The sequence below is a fragment of the Ornithorhynchus anatinus genome, chromosome 18 (assembly GCF_004115215.2).
Source record: "Ornithorhynchus anatinus isolate Pmale09 chromosome 18, mOrnAna1.pri.v4, whole genome shotgun sequence".
Lineage (NCBI taxonomy): Eukaryota > Metazoa > Chordata > Mammalia > Monotremata > Ornithorhynchidae > Ornithorhynchus > Ornithorhynchus anatinus.
Genome location: NC_041745.1, coordinates 24,705,505 through 24,733,425, shown reverse-complemented (window position 1 = coordinate 24,733,425; position 27,921 = coordinate 24,705,505). Strand labels below are relative to the sequence as shown.

At 45.6% G+C, this 27,921-nt stretch overlaps 1 long non-coding RNA gene and 1 other non-coding gene across 2 annotated transcripts; both read right to left on the bottom strand.

Annotated features, from left to right (window-relative positions):
• Positions 1–1,727: 1,727 nt before the first annotated feature.
• On the bottom strand, positions 1,728–27,753 carry LOC103171160. Its single transcript, XR_486626.3, has 4 exons — positions 27,549–27,753; positions 27,026–27,138; positions 7,423–7,515; positions 1,728–2,007 (listed from the first exon to the last, which is right to left on the bottom strand). It is a non-coding gene; the product is annotated as an uncharacterized LOC103171160 (long non-coding RNA).
• On the bottom strand, positions 2,851–2,988 carry LOC114805599. Its single transcript, XR_003753570.1, has one exon. It is a non-coding gene; the product is annotated as a small nucleolar RNA SNORA7 (small nucleolar RNA).
• Positions 27,754–27,921: the final 168 nt, after the last annotated feature.

Genomic DNA, 27,921 nt, shown 5'->3' with positions numbered 1-27,921 from the left:
AACCGATAGGGACGTCCCCTGCCCAACAGCGGGCTCACGTGGGCTCCCCCAAGTCACAGGGCTCGGGGCAACCACCCCAACTTACCCTAGGGATAACCCCACCTATGACTCTCGAATTTACCCCTCTCGGGCCGGCCCTCACATGCTCGCCAGGCTTCCTGACTTATCCCCGTGGGTGTCACACGGCTACCATCTCCGGTTTCTTATATCAAAAACTGAACGACTCATCTTCCTTCCTATAAACCCTCACCTCCCCTGCACTTTCCCATTACTGAAAACACTATCTTCCCCGTCCCCCACACGCCCATTCACCAACAAGTCCCAACAATTCCTCCCTACCTCTTTCCTCCATCAAACTGGAATGTTTGATAACTGTGGTGTTTGAAGTTCTCCCCCAAAGTTAGCTGGCCTCTACTATTCCCCTGATTTTTGCCCACGCAGTGTTGCCTAGCCTTTCTCACATGACCACTCCCCAACCCCTGAATGCTCATACCATGTTGCTCTCCCTCTCCTCCTCTCCTCCTGCATCAAGCTTTACCCACTTGTCGCCCTTCCCAATCCCTTCTCATCACCGGTTCCTGTCTCCCCACCTCAAATGTAAGTCTTATAGGCTAGAAGGAAATCATGACTAAGAGTAGGATCGGTTCTATCTACAACTCCTAGAGTTCATGTCTTTAGTAGCAGCATTTTTCTGCCCGAATTGCATGTCTGTGAGCCTGATTAGACTGCACCATTCCTCAGGCCAGGGACCCTGTCTTCTTCATCCTCTTGGATCTCCTACAACTATAAGTGTAGCGCTTTGGCGAAAATCTCCTGCTGACGATACTACGAACTTGGAAGTGACCAACATGAGAGAGCTGCATCATCATCATCGTCATCATCATCAATAGCATTTACTGAGCACTGAGCACTGTTTTAAGGACTAGGGGAGTTCAACAGAGTTGGTAGACATGTTCCCTGTCCACAGTTTAGAGAAGGAGACAGACATTAATGTAAATAATTTATGATGTACAATTTAAAGAGATATATATATATAAGTGCTGTGGGGCTGAGAGTTGAGAGTTGAGGGTGGGGTGTCTATCAAATGCTCAAAGGTCACAGATCCAAGGGAGTGGGAGCCAGGGAAAGGTGGGCTTAAGTGGGGAAGATTTCTTGGAGGAGATGTGACCTTAATAAGACTTGGAAGGTGGGAAGAGTGGTGGTCTGGCTAATACGGAGGGGGAGGGAGTTCCAGGTTACAAGGAGGACGTGGCGGTGAGATAGACGAGATCAGTGCACGGTGAGCAAGCTAAAGGAGCAAAATATGGGCTGGGCTGTAGTAGATCAGTGAGGTGAGGTAGAAGGGGAATTAAAGAGGTTGTTCCTTCCATGGCACCTATGCTGCTACCAGGGACAAGCGCTCACTTGTCCGTGAGCATCTTTTTCCAGTGCGAAGACTTGTCCATAAGCTGATCGTTCCATTTTGGGGCTATCTCCAACCATAAAGCCTTCAAGACCGCTCTGCCTGACATCTTCAGGTCTTTTTCAGGATGGGAATTGGAGATAAACAGGATGAGAGGGTTAGTGGAGAAATATGGGGAAAACTCTCCTCTGTTCCTAGCTCTCCTGTGCCGAGCTCCTCGTGTCCTCTGACAGCATCATGATTATTTTCTATGATCCAGTGCAGTGAAATCCTCTCCCTCACCCCCACAGAATCTGGGAAGTTTCTGCAAAAATTGAGACTGACATTTAACATTTTCAACCCATTTTAATTGCAAGCTCCAAACATGTTCTAACTGTAATGTCTCTTTGTTGGTTTCCACGGGCTATCAGAGATCACCCTAATTTATTTTTAATTCATTTTATAGGCATTCTGATCATTCTTCCAAGGGACCATAAAGTCATCATTGTTACCATATACTGTTTGGGCTGGGCAGTCTCTCCGGCTTCTGAAGTAGTGAGATCTCCATAATGACATTAACTGAGAAAAGGAGATGAAGTAATGCTAGTCTCCGTGACAGCTTCTTTCTGCAGGACAAGGATTTAATTCAGAGTTAAGCCAAATTAGTGGAGAAGAAGTGATTACTCATTTTTCAACCTCCCTTCAGAATCTTTTTAGGCTTCTGTGTCATGAGCTACCGCATTTAACTGTAAACAACCGATGATTGATGCTATATTTTACCTCTGAATTTTTTCTGAATTCAATCGGAAGATTTGAAAATGACCCAAGAATAAAGGAGCAGTTAGAATTAAAAATGGTGCCAGGTCAAACTACACTGAATTTTGAGTTATTTTTATAGGTGTGTATCTATGTATGACAATATGCGTTTGTAGACCTTTTTTTCTATACAGAGATTGTAGAAATGTTAACTTCTGGTATGAATCTAGGTGTGATACTGTAGGAAGGTAAAGCCTTTCAATAAAGATGGTAACAGAAACTGGAGTGAGATTCCTGTTTCCTTATATTCCATCATGCTTAATTAGTGCTCTAATTATTATCACTGGACCATAAATTCCTCAAGAGCCTTAATTTATACTTCTGTTGTAGCTCCCCTTGGGCCTCAGTACAGTGACGTCACCAGTGTCACCATTCTCATCATCATTAATATTTACTGAGCTCCTACTGTACTGTCTTGCCTTATGCCGTCGAGTTGTCTTATGCCGTGGAGTCGTTTCCGACCCAGAGCGACACCACGTACACATCTCTCCCAGATCGCCTCGCTCTCTATCTGCAATCATTCTGATAGTGTATCCATAGAGTTTTCTTGGACAAAAAATGGAAGTGGTTTACCATCGCCGCCTTCCACGCAGTAAACCTGAGTCTCCGCCCTCGACTCCTACGCCTCTGCTGCCCAGCACGGGTGAGTTTTGACTTTTAGCAGATTGCCTTCCACTCACTAGCCACTGCCCAAGCTAGGAGTGGAATCGGTAGGCCTCTGCTCGACTCTCCCTCCCTTAGCCGAGACTGGTAGAGGACTGGAAACTCACCAGGTGCGACCCTGAGAGGGGATCCTGTCGTATGCAGAGTACTATATTAAATGCTGGGGAGCACATGGTAAATGTAGAGGATTTGGTTTTTGACATTTAGGAGTCTACAAATTAATGGGGAAAACAGGCAAATAGGAACCTTATCATGGAAAGAATAGAAGTAGCCCGGCCTAGTGGATAGCGCACGGACCTGGGAATCAGAAGACCTGGATTGTAATGCTGGCTCTGCCACATCTGCTGGGTGACCTTACAAGTCACTTAACTTCTCTGTGCTTCAGTTACCTCATCTGTAAAAAGGAGATTAAGACTGGGAACCCCTCATGGGACATGGACTGTGTCCAATCTGATTATCCTGTATCTACTCCAGTGCTTAGTACAGTGTCTGGCATATAATATCTGGCCTACGTCCTGCCTCTGGTCTAGAATGCCCTCCCCTCCTCAAATCCAACCGACAATGACTCTCCCCGCCGACCCCGTCCAAGACTCACTGAAGACACATCTCTTCCAAGCAGTCTTCCCAGACTAAGCTCCACTTTCGATGATGTTGGTATTTGTTAAGCGCTTACTATGTGCAGAGCACTGTTCTAAGCGCTGGGGTAGACACAGGGGAATCAGGTTGTCCCACGTGGGGCTCACAGTCTTAATCCCCATTTTACAGATGAGGGAACTGAGGCACAGAGAAGTGAAGTGACTTGCCCACAGTCACACAGCTGACAAGTGGCAGAGCGGGGATTCGAACCCATGACCTCTGACTCCAAGGCCCGTGCTCTTTCCACCGAGCCACGCTGCACTTTTCCTCATCTCCCTCTCCCTTCTGCGTCACCCTGACTTACTCCCTTTGCTCTTTCCTCCACCCCTAGGCCCATAGCACTTATGCATATATATCTGACATTTTATTTACTCGTATTGATGTCTGCCTCCCTTCTTCTGGACTTTGAGCTTATTCTGGATGGGGAATATCACTGTTTATTGTGGACTTGTACTCTCCCAAGCACTTAGCATAGTGATTAGACCGTAAGCCCGTCAAAGGGCAGGGACCGTCTCTATCTGTTACCGATTTGTACATTCCAAGCGCTTAGTACAGTGCTCTGCACATAGTAAGCGCTCAGTAAATACTATTGAATGAATGATCTGAACAAAGTAAGCACTTAAATACGATTGAATGAGTGAATAATAAGCACTTAATAAATACTATTAAAACAAAACAGAGGGAACACAATCATAAATACTATTAAGATGATGAGAATGATGATGCTGATGCTGATTATGGTGGGATTGGCTCTCTTTGTTGCTGAATTGGACTTTCCAAGAACTTGGTACAGTGCTCTGCACATAGTAAGCATTTAATAAATAGGACTGAATGAATGAATGACAGTGATCATGTAATGACAGAAGCAGTGATGGGGATGATTTGCGTAAATACCCATGGCTATCCCTGTGCGTAGGACCTTCAAAATGACCAGAAACATCACAGGTGGGTGGAACTGTGACCCCCAAAAGTCAAAAAGGTTAAAGAACTCTACTCAAAATTTTTGTTCACCCTCTAACTATACTTGTGAGATGGATGGATGCAGCATAGCCTAGAGGACAGAGCACAGGTCTGAGAATCAGAAGGACCCGGATTCAAATCCCAGCTCCATCACTTGTCTGTTGTGTGACTTTAAGGCAAGTCACTTAACTTCTCTGAATAGTGGCAGAGGTGATAGGCATTGAACAGCTTTGTCCCTCGAATAATGTCTTCCTAACCTAAGGGCTTGCTCTTCTAAGCTTCTTAGGATTTTACGTTGATAGTTGGCTGAGTATCACTTGAATGCCTATCACTTCCTCCAAGAAGAGAGGTTGATACCAGAGTGCAGCTCCTGTGGATATTTGAAGTAAATATCTCCGAATATAATCATGCTCAAAAATGAACCCAAATTAAAAGTGAACAACACAAGTCAAAAAATACCAATGCAAGACAAAAAGTAAATCAAAAGGGGAATAAAAGGGTCTTCATTTAATTCATTCAATGACACCAGTGTTTTGTGGATTTAGAGGCAATGGCACCTTACTGACCTCTCTGCTTCCTGTCTCTCCCCACTCCAGTCCATACTTTCCTCTGCTGCCCGGATCCTTTTTTCTACCATCCTTGTTTCTCCACTCCTCAAGAATCTCCACTGTATTGCTCATCCTACCTCCTCATCAACAGAAACCCCTGACCATCGGCTTTAAAGCACTCTAGAAGAAGAAGAAGAAGAAGAAGAAGAAGAAGAAGAAGAATGGTATTTGTTAAGCGCTTACTATGTGCCAAGCACTGTTCTAAGTGCTAGGGTAGATATAAGGTTGCCAGTTTGTCCCACATGGGGCTCACTGTCTTAATCCCCATTTTACAGATGAAGTAACTCAGGCACAGAGAAGCTAAGTGACTTGCCCAAAGTCACACAGCTGATAAGTGACGGAGCCAGGATCAGAACCCACAACCTCTGATCACTAAGCCACACTGCTTCTCAACTTGCCCCCTCCTACCTCACCTCACTACTCTCCTAAAACAACCCAGCCCCCACACTTTGGTGCACTGATGCCAACTCACTCACTCTACCTCAATCTCGTCCATCTCGCCACCGACCTCTCGCTCACGTCCTGCCTGTGGCCTGGAATGGGCTCTCTCCTAAAATCCAACAATTACTCTCTCCCCCTTCAAAGCCTTACTGAAGGCACATCTCCTCCAAGAGGCCTTCCCTATGCCCTCATTTCCTCTTTTCCCAGTCCCTTCCGTGTCATCTTGGCTTGCTCCCTTTATTCATCCCCCTTCCCAATCCCAAAGCACATATGTATCTATATGTAATTTTATTTATTCATATCAATGGCCCCCTCTAGACTGTAAACTCATTGTGGGCAGGGAATATGTCTGTTATATTTTTGTTGTACTCTGTCCCTAGTACATACAGTAAGAGCTCAGTAAATACGATTGATTGATTGATTGATTGTCTGAGACCAGGTCAAATCAGGAAGTCCTCTACTGAACCGCGTTTCTGTAAAATCTGCAACTTGGTCATGCGCATGGCCTGAATCATTCTTCCTCTTCAAAACACACCCAGGCTTGGCCCAACTCCTGCTGCCTTTCAAGTTCAATGAAGTTCAGGCTTTACTTTCTCTGGTTTCAGGCCTTCCATTGTGGCATGATGACCTTCAGCTTAGAATCACACTCTACAGTCTGCTGTTTTACTTCTTTCTCGTCAAACCAGGTAGAAAGACTGGGCTGGTCTCTTTACTCTGTACAAATGTGGAGTTTTTATATTGTAACAGTGCCCAGAGAATTCCTGCAAAGGGCCCGTTTCAATAAAATATGCCTCTCCCTGCCCTCTGGACCTTCCCACATAAACACACAGAACCTTAAAAAGAAAAGGAAAAACAGATATAAATGAAGGGGAGCTTAATGTCAATCCAAAATTCCAGACTGAGAGGGAGAGTTGAGTTCTACTTTAAATTCCCTGTCAGGCCACACTGAATTACTGCTGCAGCAGGAAATGGGAACACTTTTATAGCATGACAGTTTTAGTACTTTGCTTTATTTAGGTTACGATAGTCCAGGTTCGGTTAGCCCACCGCAGAGACAAGGGGGGAAAGGGTCTGAGGTATCTAGAGTAGAGAAACTGCTCCACACTTTAGACGCCTCCCCAAGAAATAGATTATTGATATAGGTTGTCAATCATAGTTCTGGTGATATCTGCTGGAGCAAATCTAATTCTGACGGAGAATTTGGGCAGAGACGAAGGGACTGGACGGGCGAAGGAAACTCCATAAGCCAAAAGAGGGAGACCTCATTTTAAGTTAGAAGCAGAGTGGCTTAGAGGCTAGAACATGGGCCTCGGAGGCAGAAGGACCTGGGTTCTAATTCCTCCTCCGCCCTTTGTCGGCCGACTGACTTTGGGCAAGTCACTTTTCTGTGCCTTATTTACCTCATCTGGTAAACGGGAATTAAGACCATGAGCCCCGTGTGGGACATGGACTATATCCAACCTGATTAGCTTGTATCTACCCCAACACCTAGTTCAGTGCCTAGCACATGGTAAGCACTAAATGAATACCAATTTAAAAAAATAGGTGGTTGGGAGGAAAATCCATAAGAAAGGAAGAGGCTTCCATTTCAGGCTTTTAACAGAAAATGAGCGTGTGGAACTGCTTTATATCAGTAAAACAGGATGCACTCTACCAGGGAAAGATTTGGTGGGTGCTAACAGGTTAGGGGCAGGGAAAAGGGGAGATAGAAGCAAGGGCAGAGGTGGTTGCCTTCGGGTTTAAGTTAGAAGCAAGTTCCTGATCAGGGAAAAGCAGTTTTTCCAGGATCTAAATTAAGGTTCTGTTGTATAACTGCAATTTCTGTGGGAACTGTAACTGAGTAAACACCAGTCATCTATTTGCAACCCAGAGTGTCTATGTAATCTGTGTTTGTAATCTATTAATTTGGACACTCACTTTCTCTGAAGGGTGTAGGCTTTGGGAATTCTGTCCAACCTCAGCAGCCAGCTCCGGGGACGTGCGACCAGCTAATTGGATGTTTCCGTTAACCTATGGGGTAGCCAAATCCCAGAGTCAGAGGATGGTGACGGCAAGGGGCAATAATAATGACGGTATTTGTTAAGCGCTTATTATGTACCAAGCACTATTCTAAGCGCTGACAACCATGGCATTTAAGCACTTACTCTGTGCCAAGCACTGTTCTAAGCACTAGGGTAGATTAGGTAATCGGGTTGTCCCACGTGGGGCTCACGGTCTTAATCCCCATTTTACCGATGAAGTAACCGAGGCACAGAGGAGTTACACAAAGTCACACAGTTGACAAGTGGCAGAGGCAGGATTAGAACCCACAACCTCTGACTCCCAAGCCTTTGCTCCTCCCACTAAGCCACGTTGGGTGCCCTGGTGGCCTCCTCAAGAGAGTCTTTAAATCATCTGCATAACTAGTCATTGCTATTCATGTACGTATGGCCCTCAAAATGATCAGAAACACGGAGAGACAGCGTGGCTCGGTGGAAAGAGCACGGGCTTTGGAGTCAGAGGTCCTGGGTTCGAATCCCAGCTCGGCCACTTGTCAGCTGTGTGACTGCGGGCAAGTCACTTAACTTCTCTGCGCCTCAGTTCCCTCATCTGTAAAATGGGGATTAAGACTGCGAGCCCCACGTGGGACAACCTGATTCCCCTGTGTCTACCCCAGCGCTTAGAACAGTGCTCTGCACGTAGTAAGCGCTTAACAAATACCAACATTAAACATCAAAAGTGGGTGGAAACGTGACCCCCAAATTTCACGGGGGTCAAGACACTCTACTCAGCATTTCATTTATCTTCTAAATTTGCTTGTGAGATCGATAGAAGCAGCATGGCTTAGTGGACAGAGCACGGGCCTGGGAATCAGAAGGACCTGGGTTCTAACCCTGGCTCCACCATGTCTGCCGTGTAACCTTGGGCAATCACTTCACTTCTCTGGGCTTCAGTTACTTAATCCAGAAAATGGGGATTAAGACTGTGAGCCCCACGTGGGACAGAGACTGCATCCAACACAATTAGCTTGCCTCACAGTGCTTAGTACTGTGCTGGCATATGGTAAGTGCTTAAGAAATACCACAAAAAAGCCCCATTCATTCATTCGGTAGTATTTATTGAGCGCTTACTATGTGCAGAGCACTGTACTAAGCGCTTGGAATGTACAGATCGGTAACAGATAGAGACAGTCCCTGCCCTCTGACGGACTTACGGTCTAATCGGGGGAGATGGACAGACAAGAACAACAGCAATAAATGTCCTGGGTTCCTGAAAAAAGGGAAAGAACTCTCCCCATTGCCCGGTAAATTACCAATCCAAGAATGAGACACATAATAATGGTATTCGTTAAGTGCTCACTATGTGCCAGGCGCTGTACTAAACGCTGGGGGTGGCTACAAGCAAATCAAATTGGACCCAGTCCTTGTCCCATGTGGGGCTCACCGTCTCAATCCCCACTTTACAGATGAGGTAACTGAAGCCCGGAGAAGTGAAGTGACTTGCCCAAGTTCACACAGCTGGCAAGTGGCAGAGCCGGGATTAGAACCCAAGACCCCTGACTCCCCAGCCCAGGCTCCTTCCACTGAGCCACGCTGCTTCTCAGCAGCGTGAGAGGAGGGAAAGGAGGGCTTATAGTCAGGGAAGGCATCTTGGAGGAGGTGTGCCTTCGGTAAGGCTTTAAGGGGGGGGGGGGAGAGTACTAAGCAAGGGAGGTAGATACAGGATAATTACATCTGTCACAGCACTGCGAAATAGGTGCTGCACCTATTTCGCAGTCTAAGTAAGGAGAACAGATATTGAATCCCCATTTCGCAGATGAGGCATCTGAGGCACAGGACCTGGGTCCTGATCCCTACTCGGCCACTTGTCTGCCGTATGGCCGTGGGTAAGTCACTTAACTTCTCTGGGCCTCATTTACCTCATCTGTAAAATGGGGATTAAGACTGTGAGGCCCCATGTGGGAGAGGGCTTGTGACCAACTCGACATCAGCCGGCATATGGTAAGCGTTTAACAAATGTCATAAAAAATAAAGAAGCAAGTTTCTCCGGTGCAAGTCGTCCACAGCTGCCCTGCTTGGCCCCGCATATCCTGGTGTTCCAGGCACTGGGTTTAGTTTCCCTTTCACGGAGGCTTCTCTGGAAAGAGATCCTAGTGGCTGGAATAGGCCGCACCCTGCTCCAAACATTGTTTTTCAGGAAGGCTGGTTTTCTGAGGACATGTTCACTTCCCTGCCCCTCTGCAGGCAGCTCAGTCCGGTTTAACTCTGCTTCAGCTCAACACAGGACTGTAACCTTTTAGAAAAACAGGAATCCAGCACAGGAAGATATCAGTCTTTTCAAGCTTTGGAGCCCGGTTAAGTGAAGGGGGGCAAGAGAAGGGATGTGCAGATCCAGGACAATAGAAAGTAAACAGTCGGTGGCCCTGTACTGAGCCTATTTTTAGTCCAAGATCAATGTTAGGAGAATGAGCTAATCGGGGCTAATCAGACCAATCGATCGGGGCTTTCAAAACGGGCATTTAATGAGCAGGATGGTGAGCCATCCGGCCAGAGCGAGGCCCCGGGAGGAGATTACAAGGCAGAGTGGGCTGGTTTCTCTCTTTCCAAAACAAAATTCGTGTCTGGACAGAAGATTCGCTTCAGGGTAGTGATAATTCCTTCTGAAGCCTGAGGAGGAACTAGACACTAGATGTGTGTGCGTGTCTGTGCGTTTGCGTCCTGTAGGATGGCCAATACATATATATCCTCGCCGCCTGAGAGGTACTCCTGGAGTGGCATGAATCGCTGCTGAAAAGCGTGAGTCATTGCAGGAGCCTAAGACTCCACTTAAAATCCCTGACGGAGGAACAACAGACTTTCAGCACTCCTCCAGCAGCTTCGAAATCCTCCTGCAGCCGGGGTGTCTACTGCTACGAAAGCCAACGAGACCATAAGAAGACACTGCACGGGCTTTGTGACTTCACCACCAAATTCCTCCTCGGTCCTTCCCCCCACCCCGACACCCGCCCCAAGGCTTACGTTTTCTCGCCTCTGTGTACTCTCTCCCGGCTCTTCTGCGACTGAGGTCGAGATGTCCTCAGCTGCACTTGGGCTAGGGCCTGTTGTTGGGCAGGGATTGTCTCTATCTGTTGCCGAATTGTACTTTCCAGGCGCTTAGTACGGTGCTCCGCACACAGTAAGCGCTCAATAAATACGATGGAATGAACAAGAGACTTGACTAAACCTAGACCATTAGTCAGATCGATCATTTAAGCGATCAGTGGTATTTATTGGGCACCCCTTAAGCCCTGAAGCACTGGGAAGAGCCGAACAGAAGCTGAAATTCTTTAGCTTTTGAGTTTTGATTCGTTTTCTACACATCCTTCTCATCCCAACCACCAGACTGCTTTCCATTTCTCTAGTTTCCACTCCAAAGGCTGCAGTGAATCTCAAATCCATCCGTCTTCATAATAATTGCGGCATCTGTTAACCACTCACTCCGTACCAAGTAATATACTGAACTCTGGGATAGCTTCAAGATAATCTAGCTGAACAGAGACTGGGGCTCTCAGTCTAAAGGGAAGTGAGAACAGGTATTAATCCCTCATTTTACAGATAACAGAACTGAGGCACAGGGAACCGAGAAACGGCAGGCAAGTAGTGGAGCTGGGATTTAACCCCAGGTCTCCTAACTTCCGGGTCCATACTCTTTCCACTAGGCCACACTTCTATCCTTCAAAGACACGGTGGACTGGGGAGATGTTTGTCCTACCACCTTGAACGTTGGCCTTGTTTAGGTTTTCAGAGTCTTGCTCAGGGCTGCCTAATTCCCTAGAAGAAACGGACAATTATTTAGTGTCCGGTTGCTGATTTCTTTGCCCAAACCACCTCCGCCTTCCCCATGGATGTTGTGGAACAGGAAAGGTAGTAGCAACAGGGGATTTGGGAAAGGGAGCCACAGCTCTGGAATCATGTTCTCCTCGTTATCTTTATAGCAGAGATGGATGCATCCCAGCGACATATTACAGGCCAGTAGGGAGGGATAGATGAGGAAGGGAGAAAGAAGGGGGTGTGCTGACGGAGCCTATAGCAGCATCATTCTCCCCCAGACTAGGAAGAACCTTCCTTTTAAAAACCAGGCTAAGCAAGGGTTGGTCTCTCTAGTTGACATTTCGCTCAGTTCCCGTTAGTCCTCCTCTTTCAAGGTCGCACCTGGAGAGTTTCCAGTCCTCTACCAGTCTCCGTTATGGGAGGGAGAGTCAAGGGGAGGCCTACCCGTTCCATTCCTAACTTGACCGGTGTCTAATCATAATAATGTTGGCATTTGTTAAGCGCTTACTATGTGCCGAGCACTTTTCTAATAATAATGTTGGTATTTGTTAAGCGCTTACTATGTGCCGAGCACTGTTCTAAGCGCTGGGGTAAACACAGGGGAATCAGGTTGTCCCACGTGGGGCTCACAGTCTTAATCCCCATTTTACAGATGAGGGAACTGAGGCCCAGAGAAGTTAAGTGACTTGCCCACAGTCACACAGCTGATAAGTGGCAGAGCTGGGATTCGAACTCATGAGCCCTGACTCCAAAGCCCGTGCTCTTTCCACTGCGCCATAAGCGCTGGGGTAGATACAGCGTAATCAGGTTGTCCCACGTGAAGCTCACAGTTAATCCCCATTTTACGGTTGAGGTAACTGAAGCACAGAGGAGTTAAGTGACTTGCCCACAGTCACACAGCTGACAAGTGGCAGAGCTGTGATTCGAACTCATGACCTCGGACTCCCAAGCCCGCGCTCTTTCCACTGAGCCACGCTGCTTCTCTAGCTAGTGGAAGGCAGTCTGCCACAAGTCAAAACTCACCCGTGCCGGGCAGCAGCGGCAGGGGAGAGAGTCGAGGGCAGAGACTCGAGTTTATCGCGCGGAAGGAGGCAATGGTAAACCGCTTCCGGATTTTTACCAAGAAAACTCTATGGCTACACTACCAAAACAATTGCAGATGGAAAGCGGTGCGTTCCGGGAGAGACGTGTCCACGGTGTCGCTGTGGGTCGGAAACTACTCGACGGCATATGCACAGAGTAAGCGCTCAATAAATACTATGGAATGAATGAATGAGGCAAGACCCAGTAGTCCCGTAGCATACTGCTGCTCTCCCACAGGATTTTGGAGACCCTTAATCTGTTGAATTCTCCCAATATTTCCTTCTTCAGTTCCTTCCGATCATTCCCTCTGTGAGAGTGATTGTGCATAGTCATTCTTTAGAACTTAGAAATAACGAAACAGCAGTGCACCTTCGGAAACCTTAGGAGAGCAATCAACTATCCCTGTTCCTTCTCTAAGCTACATGTGAGAACCGTGAGGTTCCCATGGGTTTGAAGCCCAGTCATCGACTTCACCAACACTGTGATCAAAGTGTGAGCACCTTGTGAGCCAAGCCCCTGTCCATGCTCACTGTTCCCGTCAACTTTCCAGAGCCCGGTCTGGCCTGTAGTGGCTCGAACCTGATCCCCATAATGTGAAGCAGCATGGCCTAATGGATAGAGCACGGGCCTGGGAGTAAGAAGGATTTGGATTCTAATGCCGGCCCTGCCACTTGTCTGCTGTGTGACCCTGGGCAAGTCACTTAACTTCTCAGTAAAATGGGGGATTTATACCGTGAACTCCGTGTGGGACAGAGATTGTGCCCAACCTGATTACCTTGTATCTACCTCCACGTTTAGAACGGTGCTTGATGCGGGTAATCAATCGTATTTATTGAGGGCTTACTATGTGCAAAGCACTGTACTAGATACTTGGGACAGTACATTGCAACAGAATTAGCAGAAACTTTCCCTGCCCAAATAGTAAGCATTTAACAAATAGTATTACTATTGACATCTCGGGTCAAGTGAGTAAGGAGTGTGATTTTTCTTCCTTCTGGAACAGTTTATATTTACAATTTACTTTCACAGCCAGTTGCTAAAGCTTCCAGTGACCCATTTTACAAACTTCATATCTCTACATTTTCTGAAAATGTGCAGAGTGAAATCTATCATACGTGTCATTTTAATAGCTTTAAAAATATAAAAAATGCACCATTTCAACATAACTCTTTACTAGGCAATTCCATTTGGGCAGTCCATTTGAAAAGGTTATAGAAGACCTGGATAGGGTCCAGAAACAGAACATGACTGAAGAAATGGGAAATAGTTTTTTATGAGGAAAAATGAAAGGAGTTGGGGCTGTTTAGCCCAGAGAAGAAAAGGCTAAGAGGTGATTTAGTAACTATCTTCACACATGAGGAGAGTTTTTTCAATGCGGAGGATGTTAACCAGTTGTGTTCTCCCAATTCCCAGAGGGCCAAAGGAGAGGAAATGGGTTTAACCTGAAGCAGTAGAAAGATTCCAGTGAGACGTAGAAAACCTGTTGGTTGGGGGGGTGATGAAAATACTTTGACAGGCAACTGAGGAAGATGGTGGCATCTTGATGATAATAATAATATTATTACTGGTATTTGTTAAGTGTTTACTATGTGCAGAGCACCGTTCTAAGCGGTGAGGTAGATACAGGGTAATCAAGTTGTCCCACGTGAGGCTCACAGTTAATCCCCATTTTTACAGATGAGGGAACTTGGGCCCAGAGAAGTGAAGTGACTCGCCCACAGTCACACAGCTGACAAGTGGCGGAGCTGGGATTCGAACCCATGACCTCTGACTCCCAAGCTCGGGCTCTTTCCACTGAGCCACGCTGATAATCTATAAAGGTAGGATCACTCTGTCCTAGGAAGTGGAGGCATTATTTAACATTCCGCTTCTACGATTCTATAATTCTAGGGCCTAACGAATTAGCCAGATATTGAGTGGTATTTAGAGGCCAAGAGAGGGAAATCTTTCAATTTCTTCTTCACCTCCTACTACTTTTTTTTTTTTTATGTTTTTTGTTACACATTTACTATGTGCCAGGCACCGTACCAGCTAATCAGGTTGGACATAATTCACATCTCCATGGTGTTCACAGTCTTAATCCCCATTTTACAGTTGAGGAAATTGAGGTGCAGAGAAGTGAAGTGACTTGCCCAAGGTCATACAGCTGATAAGTGGAGGAGCCGGTATTAGAACCCAGGTCTTTCTGACTCGCAGACGGTGCTTTAGCCACTAGGCCAGGCTACTCTCTTCTACTCTTTGCAGTTTCCATTATCTCATGAATTTTCTTGAGAGGCTACATTCACAACTCCTAAGAGCAATATCCTCCAGTTAATGACCTGAAATGTTAACTGCCACAGCCCGCTGGGTGACCTTCAAGCAACTATTTAGCCTCTCTGGGCTAATGTTTTTCAGTTCCCTTTGAGCGGGGATCCTGAACCTAGCAGGTCTCATGTGGCAAACAATCAACGATTAAATAAAATGATCTAGTGGTCCCAGAGGGAAAATGGAAGGAAACCGTTGCAATCTTGACAAAAACTGAATGCCACTTCATCTAGAACAGTGGGTTCTAATCCCGACTCCACCACTTGTCTACTTTGTGACTTTGGGCAAGCCACTTAACTTCTCTGTGCCTCAGTTACCTCATCTGTAAAATGGGGATTAAGACTGTGAGCCCCGCGTGGGACGGCCTGATTACCTTGTATCTACCCCAGCGCTTAGAACGGTGCTTGGCACATACTAAGCACTTAAACAAATGGCATCATTATTATTACAACTGAATTCAAAATCTGTCTGATTTTTTTTCATGTCTGTGTATGTTTTTGCATCTCCAAACACTAGGCGCAAGGAAAATGCCGTACTCATGAGCTTTAATTCATCCTTATCCTGTTCATTAAGAAGCTAATTTTGGCCCAGTGACAAACTACATATATTTTCTTAATACAATCTTCCACTTTTTGTGAACTTGTATTAAATCGACTTATCTGATATCAAGTAATTTCAGCATTTTTAACATTTTAAAGGCCTGCTAATCCTAAAAAACAAAATCATGAAATGGGATTAGATTGACATTTTAACATTGTCGGTGGAATGTTAAGCTTATGAAGAATTTTAATAGCAGTTTCTAGCATTTTTGACTGAAAAAATCCCCCACGTATAAGGCTACAGTAAAATATATGACTGCGCATTAACTTTCTGATGGCTTGCCAACGCCTAAAAATACTCTAAAATGAGCCAGCACGAGCTGCTTTTTTTTCAGGAGCCCGAAACCTCCTACATGTCACTGCATGGATTGGGCACATTTTTACCCAGAAATTTGATTCCTATTGATCCTTGCTAAGACAGGGCCTCTATGAGAAAAGTAAAATAGAGAGCTGAAGAATTATGCAGTGAATTTTTTCTAAGCAGCTAGTAGTTCTGGACCACGAAGGCCTCAAAATACACGTTATCCTAATCTCCATCATCATCAGCAGCACTAAAAATACCCCCTCATTTAACTGAGGGTGGCTCCTCTCTCCCTCTTCGACAAAACTGTTTCTTACCTCCTTAAAGAAGGTTCTTAAAGCTCCTGAAAGTTTTCTCAGGTTAAATCCATTCCCTTCTCACTAGAACCTTCGGTTACCCCTTAAATTAACACAACACTCCATAATCTCCAGGTGTATGTGTTTCTATTCGTTGGGCTTCCCGTATTGTTTTATAGTCTAGGCTTCTCTCACCCATTTTGGTGTTTTGGGTTTCGTCCTTATTCATTCCATCGTATTTACTGAGCACTTATCGTGTGCAGAGCACTGTGATAAGTGTTTGGAACGTACAGCGCAGCAACGGAGACAGACAATCCCTCACTTCAATGGGCTCATAGTCTAGAAGGGGGTGACAGGCATCAAAACAAGTAAATAGACATCAATAACATCAATAGGAATGAACAGAATTATTGATATACACACATCAATAATATAAATAAATAGAATTATAAATATGTATATACATACATAAGTTTCTCCACTTTGAATTTCTTTCTTACTAGGGCAGGGACCAGGACAAGACTCTGCCATGCTAATCATGTTTGGCATGTTATGCAACCTCAAGGTCACCAACACCTTAAACTGATAACACCTAAAAATGAACTCATCATCATCCCCTCAAGACCCACTCTTCCTAACTTCCTCATCTCTAGTGGCAACACAACCATCCTTCCTGTATCAGAAGACTGCAACTGGTTACTGTTATTATTATTATTATTTTATGATAGTAAATTATAATCCCACAATTATTACCAATGAGGTTGAACTACCAGTGAGGAGTCCTTAATATGGTGCTTGGCACAAATTAAATGCTTAACAAGTACCACTGTTTTTATCATTATTATTTTATTTTGATTATGCCACAATTATTACCAATAGAAATAACAACAATGGTAATAATAATAACTGTGGTATCTGTTAAACACTTACTATGTGCCAAGCACTGAATTAAGAATTCCTTACTATTATTTAAACGTCATAGTCAACCTGTTGTTAAATCCTGCCGGTTCTTTTTCCACAGTGTTTCTCAAATCAGCCCTCCATGAAGCTCGCTTATTCTGTGAGACAGGGGCCCTCTAGTTAAAGTACCTAGGATGAGAAGAACAATCCAATCACTAATCCTGGCATTTGAAAGGAACAGAGGAGGTGTGAAATCCAGCCAGAATCTAAAAGGGAATTTCCGTTTGGATCCTTTGAAGAATGATAAAACTCTGGTTACCTTTGTTCACAGGTTTTCATCAGACATATAACTGCAAAGAATGCAGAAGGGAAATTCAAATGGAAATTAAAGGCCACAAACATGATTTAGACCAGGAAAGCCCAAAATAGATCATCAACCCTCTCTTTCAATCTATCGGTAGCATTTATGGAGTGTTTTCTCTGGGCAGAACACTAGATGATTTTCAATATCATCAGGGAAACAGACACTAAAATACGTTACAGGTGGAGGGAAGCAACACAATTTAAAGCTAGGTACCTAAGTGCTAATGGGGAGGACGTTTCAGGGATGTGACTATCCCGGGTACTTCCGTGACAAGGAAGCCCTGAAGTGGTAGTGAGGTGAGTAGATGCACTAATAACCACGGAAGGCCTCCTGGAGGAGACACGGTTTCCGAAGGACCTCGAAGATAGGGAGAACAGTTGTCTACCAGATGTGAAAGGGGAGGGAGTTCCAGGCAGGAGAGAGTGTGAGCAAGATGTCGGCAGGGATTCGAAAACGAGGCACACAGAGTGAGTAATGTTGGGATTTGTTAAGCGCTTACTATGTGCAGAGCACCGTTCTAAGCGCTGGGGTAGACACAGGGGAATCAGGTTGTCCCACGTGAGGCTCGCAGTTAATCCCCATTTTCCAGATGAGGTCACTGAGGCCCAGAGAAGTGAAGTGACTTGCCCGCAGTCACACAGCCGACAAGTGGCAGAGGCGGGATTCGAACCCATGAAGTGTATGAGCTGGAGTATGGTGGGATGCCACATAAGCCATCATTCCAGAGCCAGAATCTGGTCCCTGAAGACAGGCCCTTAGATATCAAAGTGGATCCATCCTATCCCTCCACCTCGTGCCCCAGAATCACTCTGATGGGGGTGGGAAGGGGCAACTTGGGTGAGTTGCACAAACCCTTCTCTTCCTCCCAAACAGACGCTCCCCACTGGAGTCCCTGTAGCCTACCACCCTCCCCGTCACTTCTACGAAAGAACTGGAAGATCCGCATCAGGTGCCGGTGCTCTGACTGCCCAAAGGGCTAGAAGCTGCTGCTGCTAATAATAACGCTGGTATTCGTTAAGCGCTTACTATGGGCAGAGCAGGGTTCTAAGCGTTGAGGTGGATACAGGGCAATCATGTTGTCCCACGGGAGGCTCACAGTTAATCCCCATTTTACAGATGAGGGAATTTAGGCCCAGAGAAGTGAAGTGACTCGCCCACAGTCACACAGCTGACAAGTGGCGGAGCTGGGATTCGAACCCATGACCTCTGACTCCCAAGCTCGGGCTCTTTCCACTGAGCCACGCTGCTATCACCCAAACCGACGGCCCACCGGACCCCAACGACGCTGTACTTATGGACTTCCAAATATTTCTCAGGATTTAGGGACAGGGATGGTTTTTAACCGAATGACTACGGCTCGTGAATGCATTCACGACAGTTGGCAACCCCGACTGGCGGTGTCCGAGGCTACGTACGGGCACGCGGGCAAACAAGCACAGGGGCAGTTTCATCACATATCCAAACAGGTTCAGTGGGTCGGATCAGTGTTTCTTAATTGCCTAAAAATGTTCCAACCAAAAGGTAGAGTGGAAACATACCATTTGACCGAACTGGGTGTCTTTTTGATCAATAGATGGATCGATAGATGGCTTTGGCTTTAAGCCACTCAGTCAGCTCTCTCACGCCTGCTTTTCCGCGCTCCTCTCCCCCTGTAACCCAGCCCGCACTTTTTGCTCTTCAAACACAAACATATTAGCTGTGTCTCACTCTCACCCAGAGCTTAGAACGGTGCTTGGCACACAGTAAGTGTTTAACAAATACCATCATTATTATTATTATCTCTCTTATAGTCAACCCCTTACTCACTTTCTCACTCCCTTCTGCCTAGAATTCCCTCTCCTTCATATCTGACCCCTTGGCCAGCTTCAAAGTCCTACAAAAAATCATATCTCCTCGAGGAAGTCTTCCATGACTAAACTGTCATCTCCCATCCAGTTCTTCCTCCTTCCTATGACGTCTCTGCGCTTAGGTCTGCCTCCCTTAAGCATTTTGAAACTCACTCATCTTCACCAGCACAGCACTTACGCGCATACCCTTTTTCCCCTTTGCGTTCCCTACCTGTAATTTATTTTAATGTCCGTCTCTCCGATACAATCCCTCAAGGGATTCTTTTGTATAGAACACTACAGTGCACACAGTAACCATTCTCAGTGGAAAGAACCTGGGCTTCGGAGTCAGAGATCATGGGTTCGATTCCCGGCTCTGCCGCTTGTCAGCTGTGTGACTGTGGGCAAGTCACTTCACTTTTTTGGGCCTCAGTTACCTCATCTGTAAAATGGGGATTAACTGTGAGCCTCATGTGGGACAACCTGATTGCCCTGTATCTACCCCAGCGCTTAGAACAGCGCTCTGCACATAGTAAGCGCTTAACAAATACCAACATTATTATTATTATTACCACTGATTGAGTGATTCTTCCTCCTGAGACATCTCGCGGCCCTCAACTGTTATTCTTTTTTAAATGGTATTTCTAAAGTGCATCCTATGTACCTGGCTCAGTGGAAAGAGCACAGGCTTGGGAGTCAGAGGTCATGGGTTCGTATCCCCACTCTGCCACTTGTCAGCTGTGTGACTGTGGGCAAGTCACTTAACTTCTCTGTGCCTCAGTTACCTCATCTGTAAAGTGGGGATTGAGATTGTGAGCCTCAGGTGGGACAACCTGATGACCCTGTATCTCCCCCAGGGCTTAGAACAGCGTTCTGCACATAGTAAGCGCTTAACAAATACCAACATTATTATTATTATCAAACACGGTACTAAGCACTTGGGTCAATGCAAGGTTATCAGGAACATTCCCTGTCCCACCTTGGGTTCACAGTCAAAAATTCTCATTTTACCTATGTGGTAACTGAGTGACAGAGAAGTTAAGTGATTTGCCCAAGATCACACAGCAGACAAGTGGCAGAGCCTGGAATCGAACCCTTGATCTCTGACTCCGAAGCCCAGGTTCTTTCCACTGAGAATGGTTACTGTGTGCACTGTAGGACCCAGGTCCTCTGATTCGCAGGCCTTTGCTCTTTCCACTAGGTCATGCCGCTTCTTGCTATTCAGAGCAAGTAAAGCAAATACAGTTCATGACTTTTAGAAACTTACAAACATTGTTTTACCCTTATTATTATTCAGGTAGCAGCGGATGGCCTGAAAGTCTTGACTCAGGTACGGACTTTAAAATTAAAGGAGGCCCGGGGGCTAATCATAGCCTCTTACGCACCCTCTCCGGGCTCCATAGTTTTTTTGAGCTGCTCTCAAATATCCACCCTCAAAACCTAGGAGAGATTCCCTTTTCTCAGTTGCTTTGTTCCTTTTCTCACCAATTCATAATCGCTCCTAAATCCTTGCAACTTCCAGGAACAGTTCCTCTACTGGAGCTCCTTCTAAGCAAGGAGAAATAGAGGGAGGTGGGGAGGAAGACGAGAGAGTGGACAAAGAAAAATGTCAAGAAATTTCACACCTCTGAAATGTGATCGCCTCAGTGGGTATATTTCACACCTGAGCTGTTTGTCTAACTTAGATAGCTGGTCCCCCAGGCGGGGGACTTTGTCTGCCTTCTGTCTGGTACATGCTGTCAGTGCTTAATGAACAGCAGTAATAATAGGCCTCTCATGGCTTCCTTGAGGGGAACATGGCCTTTTTCTTTGCAAACTGATCTGCATAGATTCTGAATTTTAATATTTTTTTCTTCTTTGGGCTATATAGTCTTCCAACAATGGCATTATTCTGTCTGCGTGACCACTGTCACATCTGGAGAGCTGACAACTCCATAAGACAGATGGGGACAGTGTAGATTAATGAAAAGAATATTAATGCATTCTGTTCTCTCCTAGCCCCCGCCAGGACACAAAGGGGAAACTTAATCCCCATAATTCTCTCTTCTATTCATCCGTGTTCGGTGAGATCCCGCAAATTACTTTAAGATTCTGTGAAATATCGCATAAGTTGTAACGGTAAACATATTGAACTCTGCGTGCATGAGGTTCAGCTCTGTGGTTGTCAGCGGGAACGCGAGTGCAGAATTACCACTGTAACGTCTGATTTGAGAATTTGGGCTACTCTGAAGAGCCCTATGCGTCAAGGTGCCATGGCAGCTATCGGGTTGAACTAACTGCCCCAGAACCAGCTGGGAGTTGGAGAGGGGTCAGGTGATCAACTGGCATCATGATGTCCTGACTTAAGGAGGTTGTGATCGGCAGGGTCATGGTGTCACAGATACAATAGAGCAACAGCCCTAGGGCCATATTTGTGAAAGAGTCATCCCTTGATGACCCCTCCAGTAGCAGCAGCAGCCAAGGCTGTTGGACTCTCCCAAGCACTCAGTACAGTGCTCTGCACACAGTAAGTGCTCAAAAAACACCACGGATGATGATGCCGTGTCCAGACCGGAGACCACCGTGTTCTACGGGGACAGGGATGGCACTGAACAGGTACTTATTGCTGCTACTTTCTCGCCCTGCTCAGTACCAGGGGCTGTCTACCTTCTCCTGGACCAGAGGAGGGCTAACTCTGGGCCCAAAGACATCATCCATTGACTCATTCATTTGTTCCTTCAATTGCAACTATTGAGCACTCACTGTGTGCTAAGCACTTGAGAGAGTACATTACAACAATAAACAGACACATTCCCTGCCCACAGAGCGCTTAGAGGGGGACACAGACGTTCATATAAATAAATTAAACATATGTACATAAGGGGTGAGGGGCTGGGAGAGTTAAAGGGGGCAGGTCAGGGTGATGCGGAATGAATGGGAGAAGAGGAAAGGAGGGTTCAGTCAGGGAAGGCCTCTTGGAGGAGATGTGCCTTCAATAAGGCTTTGAAGAGTGGGAGAGTAATTGTTGGATATGAAGAGGGAGGGCTTACCAGGCCAGAGGCAGGACGGGGATTATCGGCGGTGATGTGATAGACAAGATCGAGATAGAGTGAGAAGGTTAGGATTAGAGGAACAAAGCCGTGACCGAGAGTCCCACTTAACTCAAGGACTGGAAAAGATCCCCTGGGAGCCACCCCCTTCCTCTGTGCCCCTTGGTCCCCGAATAAGTTATTTTGATTATGAACAGTCTCGCACTAGGGCTCTTTGGCATGCAAAGGTCCAAATACACAAAGACATAGCTTTTAATTCCAGTGATGTTATCCATCATAGAAAGGAAGGAAAACAGGATACGAGAAATCCTCTGCGTAACTCTGAAACCGCCTGCAGTGATACAGTGTACACAATCCCGTGCTTCTTGTCCCTAGTTTTGCCGTGAACTGACTCCTACTCTATTTGCAACAAATAAACGCTTGCTTTTAAGGAGGTTCAAAGCTAATGCTCTGTCCGAATGACAAAAAGTTCTAGTGGGATTGCAAGAGGCAGAATAGACCGATCGATAGTGAAAAATGATTGCTCGTTGCCTCCTGGATAAAAAGGTTGGAGAAATCATATAAAATCTTTCAGTTCCCTAACGCAGCAATGAAAATAGCTATTTCTGTTTGCTTTTTAAATATTCTGCTTTGCAGTTTGCGGGAAAAGAAGCGCCATTCTGGGTTTGAAGGGGGAGAGCTGAGGAAAAAAGTCTTCTCTCAAGTTTTTAAGTTAGAAAACAGATTTAGGCTTTGTCACTGGAGGGAAAATGAAGTGGAGAGTTGAGTAATTGTCTTGTGAATTTGATTAATTATCAGTGCAGATAGTCAAACTGGAAACTTTAGGCAGAATATGCCTTCTTCTCTTAAAAGCTTTTTTTCTCCTCCCTTAACCTGAATTACCTGGAAAAGTGTCTCATACAGCCAGCTCACTGTGCCTGGGTAAGCATAACTAAGGTTAGAATATTAGTTTTTCCAATTTGTAAAATCTCTAGAGAATTCAGTGCTTTTTACAAAGGCACAATTGAGTCTTATAACTTTCAGAGAGCCCTCCAGTGCTTTTGCAAATAGAACAGACACTGAGAGAAAGCGTCACGTTTCTCAGCATTTGAGAAAGATACACTTCCCTTGACCACCATGGAAGGGGACGGAGAAAGGTTTCCTTCTCTCCTTGCCAGTTGGAAAGACACTGTCATGATACTGAAACAAATAACCGTTTCTGCTCCCATCATTCCCTGGACCATGGGCATTTAAGAAGATTCAGTTTGCCTCTCAGGCCTCTTTCTCTCTCTCTCTCCACCATGGTGGAGAAAATCCACCAGAAATACTTCCAACTCACACCTTGATATTCAAGGCTCTCTGCATCCTCCTCTACCTGACCCCCATGCTGCCGGCCCAGGACCTGATACGGGCTCTCTTCCATGTCACCGAGGAAACTCTAGCCCAGCCTTCCCTGCCCAGTCCCGAAGAGACAGAGAATGATAATAATAACTATGGTACTTGTTAAGCACTTACTATGTGTCAAGCACTGTTCTAAACACTGGGGTAGGTACAAATTAATCAGGTTGGTCATAGTGCCTGTCTCAGATGGGATTCAAACTCTTTATCTCCATTTTACAGATGCGGTAACTGAGCCTCAAAGAAGTTAGGTGACTTATCCAAGATCACACAGCAGACATGTGGAGGAACTGGGATTAGAACCCAGGTCCTTCGGACTTCCAGGCCCAAGATTGATCCACTGGGCCACGCTGCTTCTCTAAAGAAAAGCAGCCATGGCCAGGCACCGGTTCGACAAAATCCTGGGAAGGTTGCGATGGCTTCTGCTGCAGCGATCGCTGTGGCTGTCGTCCCAGAGGACTCTGAGCCGGGAGCATCTTACAGATCTTTGCTTTCATTTTCTGTTACTGGTCCATATCTTTATGTTGCCTTTGTGTTTTGTTTCATCTCTCCTTACCTGCCTGTCTCCAGTTGGCTCTCCCCAATTTATAGTCTTGTAAGCCCTTGAGGGCCAAGGTCCATGTCTAATGCCCACCTGTGTATTCTTTTAAAGTGCCCTTTCACATATTAAGCACTGATAAGCCCTACCCTTGGTGCAGTGGAAAGAAGACTAGACGTAGTAATAGTATTCTTCAAGCACTTATTGTGTGCAAAGATTACTAAATGTTGCAGAAGAAAATCTGGGCAGGGATTAGACATTGTCCCTGGCCATCAGGGGACTTACGATCTAAACATAAAACTCTGTTCTGGGAAAATAGGAGGCTCAGTTTTAAGATTCAGTTGTACATATAGCTGGTTTGTGTGGGCCAGAGATGGCATATGCACTCCGCAAGTGCCGCACCTTGTACACACGCCTACTTGCTTGTTGTATTCTGTGCCTCAGCGGGATTCTGACTGTCAAAACAAGGCAGCACAAGTGGTGCAGTGGAAGTCACTGCAGAAGTCACTGCAGAAGTGCAGTGCAGTGCAGTCCACTGCAGTGGAAGTGCAGTGCAGAGAAGCAGCGTGGCTCAGTGGAAAGAGCACGGGCTTTGGAGTCAGGGCTCATGAGTTCGAATCCCAGCTCTGCCACTTGTCAGCTGTGTGACTGTGGGTAAGTCACTTAACTTCTCTGTGCCTCAGTTCCCTCATCTGTAAAATGGGGATTAAGACTGTGAGCCCCACGTGGGACAACCCGATTCCCCTACGTCTACCCCATCGCTTAGAACAGTGCTCGGCACATAGTAAGCGCTTAACAAATACCGACATTATTATTATTATTAAGTCACAGGCACTAGAATCAATACTTCTGCCCCACTTCACTTTCCGGAAGTTTCAGGTCCAAATCTCATCCTTTACTAAATAAATACGATTGGATGAATGAATGAATGAATGAATAAATGAATTCATGATGAGGCACTCCTTCATTATTCAAAAGAAAGGCATGGCCTAATGGAAAAAGCACGGGCGTGGGAGTCAAAAGACCTGGGTTCCAATCCTAGCTCTTCCACTTGTCAGGTGTGTGACCTTGGGCAAGTCACTTAACCTTTTGGTGCCTCATTTATGTCATCTGTAAAATGGGGATTAAGACTGGGGGCCCTTGTGGGACTTGGGCGGTGTCCAACCTGATTTGCTCGTATCTAACCCGGCACTTAGTACATACCGTACCTGGCACATAATAAGGACTTAACAAGGACCATTTTTAAAAAACAAAAAAAAACTCCCTTCTGAACTGTCTCAAGAGAGCACCTGTTAAGTAGCTAGGGAGGGAAACACCTAAAGTTGAAAACAACAGAGTATATTAAGAACAGAGTTCCACATGATTTAATACTGAATAACCAATGAATGCCTAATGAATCTGAAGAAAGCATATTTCACTGTTTATAAATTAACATTAAAGGACCTATTCATCAAAAAGCATTGGCTGGTTTTCCATTGTTCGTGCAGTTAAGGAGAGAATGCACCTCTCCCCTTCCCCCCCACTTCCATGTAAAGAAGATAGTATTTAATTGGTTCGTTAAACCTGCACAGTGGCTGGCAGTTTCACCTCCATTTGAAAACTTGGAGAAAAACTAGGTATATAATAGTGAAGGGCAGGCTCACAAACTAATCACTCTGTATTTCAAAGGGCCATCCTGTCTATATAAATATTAACACTATCAGGAAAAAATATGCAACAATAGTAATTGTTCAAAATATAGTCCAGTTGGAGAGGATAAAGAAGGGCCTGGTAGAGTTGGAAAGGGCCCAAGTTGCTAATGGCTAAAGATAGGCTCTCTGATGAATTGGTCTTCAATTTTCCCTGAGCCTTTCCCTTAACTACCTTCCTGAGATGACGAGGGAAAATTTTTCCTGCACCAACCCAGAGGGTAGAGGGAGGTGATCACACTGATTTGAAAGAGTGTCATCTGCTATTCCTGTTAACAAGAAACTTGATTATTGATTCACTTCCTCTCCTGGAGAACTGTAAAGTCGTTCACAGGCAACCGATTACTCCCATCACGGTCCCAGAGAGGTGGGATGGAGGCAATGTAAAGTAGTTACATCTATGGAATCCAAGTGAATTCAAGTGTCCTACCCAACCCTACCATTCAGGCCCCGGGCCAACTAAAGCTGGGAATCGGGGCCCAGGTGACTGTTCTGGAATTTGATTTATGGGCAGAATGGAAAGTTCTGGCCAGATGGGTTGATGGGGTTGGGTCACCGAAAAAAAACCAAAACTCCAAACCCAAAAAACAAGGGGAAAACATGCCTGGAACTAACAATTCTAATCATAAACTTCTGTCTGGAGCAGGGTCAGATTAAGGGTCTGGTTGGGCCAGGTCAGAGGAAGTCCAGTGTCCTCTCATCTCCAGATCAAAGGTTTCTCAGAAAGCACGTAGTAGAACACGTCAGAATGATCTGGGTTCCAATCCTGACTCTGCCGATTTTCTGCTCTGCGGCCTTGGGCAAATCACTTCACTTCTCTATGCCTCAGTTACCTCATCTGTAAAATGGGGATTAAGAGTATGAGCCCCATGTGGGACAGGGACTGTATCCAACCTGATTAGCTTGTAACTATACCAGTGCTTAGAACAGTGCTTGACATATAGTAAACGGTTAACAAATCCCATCATCATTATTATTTCCAATACTGCCTAGAAGCAGCAGCAGCAGAAATGAGAGGGGAATTGGGGATTTCTTCTTTCTCCCACATCAGAAAGGGATGAAACCAGGGTGGCTACCCTTTCTACTTAATGTGGTAATGACCCTCCTGGCTGCCGTTCATCAGACTGTGACTTCAGAAGTGGATGAGACAGGGAAAAGGCAGAGAGAATGACGTCTAAAACTCAGGTGCCCTGGTTTTCAGACTACAGTTCTGACCACTAGTTCTCCAGTGACTTTCCCAAGCTCCTACTTCGACTGAATCGGGGGTGGTGTGCGCAGTGAGTAGCTGAACAGAAGACCAACAGGGATGATGATGAAGACGGATCTGGAAAAAAGCTCGATATGAATGATTTCTTGGAGGATTCCTAAAGTGAAAGAAGGTGGGAGGATGGAGGAAGACAGGAAAGAAGAATCATGTGGAACTCACCTCAAGCTCACCGGTGACTCTGGTTTTGACCCAATGCAAAAGGTGCATCCTTTAGTATCAAAAATGCCCACGTCGGCATGGTTCAGTCAGAAGACATAGGAGGCTTCCCTGAACTGGGCCAAAGATGGTGAAATGACACCGGTGTGGGATTCCTGAAATGACTAATGAGGTCTTCCCACAGCCCCAAACTGTAAGCCACAAGTATGAAATAGAAAAAACTCCTATAGTTAACAAGGCCATTTAATGACCCTCTTTGAATGTTCATTCACAGGAACCGTGCCTTTGCCTTCCCCTCCCCTCTGGGAAGGGGAGGAGATGTCTGGGTTTAAATTTAGAGTTGAATTTTGCACATTGTGAGACAAAGGAAAGAAAAATGGGACCAAGGAGGGCTATTACTGACAAGAAGAGTTTCTTTAATTTAACATTCCCTTGAAAAGGGCAGTGAAAGATTCCACTGCAGAAGTACAGTAACACAAGCATACAACAGCCCACCTCTGAGCAAATATTATCCCATTTAATTTACCTCTGGCATGATACGAAGGCAAACATTAGTAAAGACTCTACTTATAATAGTCAAGGAAGCCTCACGGAGAGAGCAAATGTTCTCAAACAAAAGCATCTGAACTGCAGAGAAAATATTTTGAAAACCCTTGGACCGCCCTGACTCTGAAAGGATGATTTGTAAATGTTTCTCTCAGGCAGTCATGGAAGCCGGCGGCAGCTGAAAGATTGGCTTGGGGCAGAACGGGGGAAGAACGATGTCGAACGTGGCAGTTGAGACGGTGAAACGTTTGTTCATCTTAACTGCTCTAACGGCACTCGGCCTAATTCCTCCCCCTTGCAGGTTAGCTAAAGTCATAGTAATAATAATAATGATGATGATGATGATAATGAAG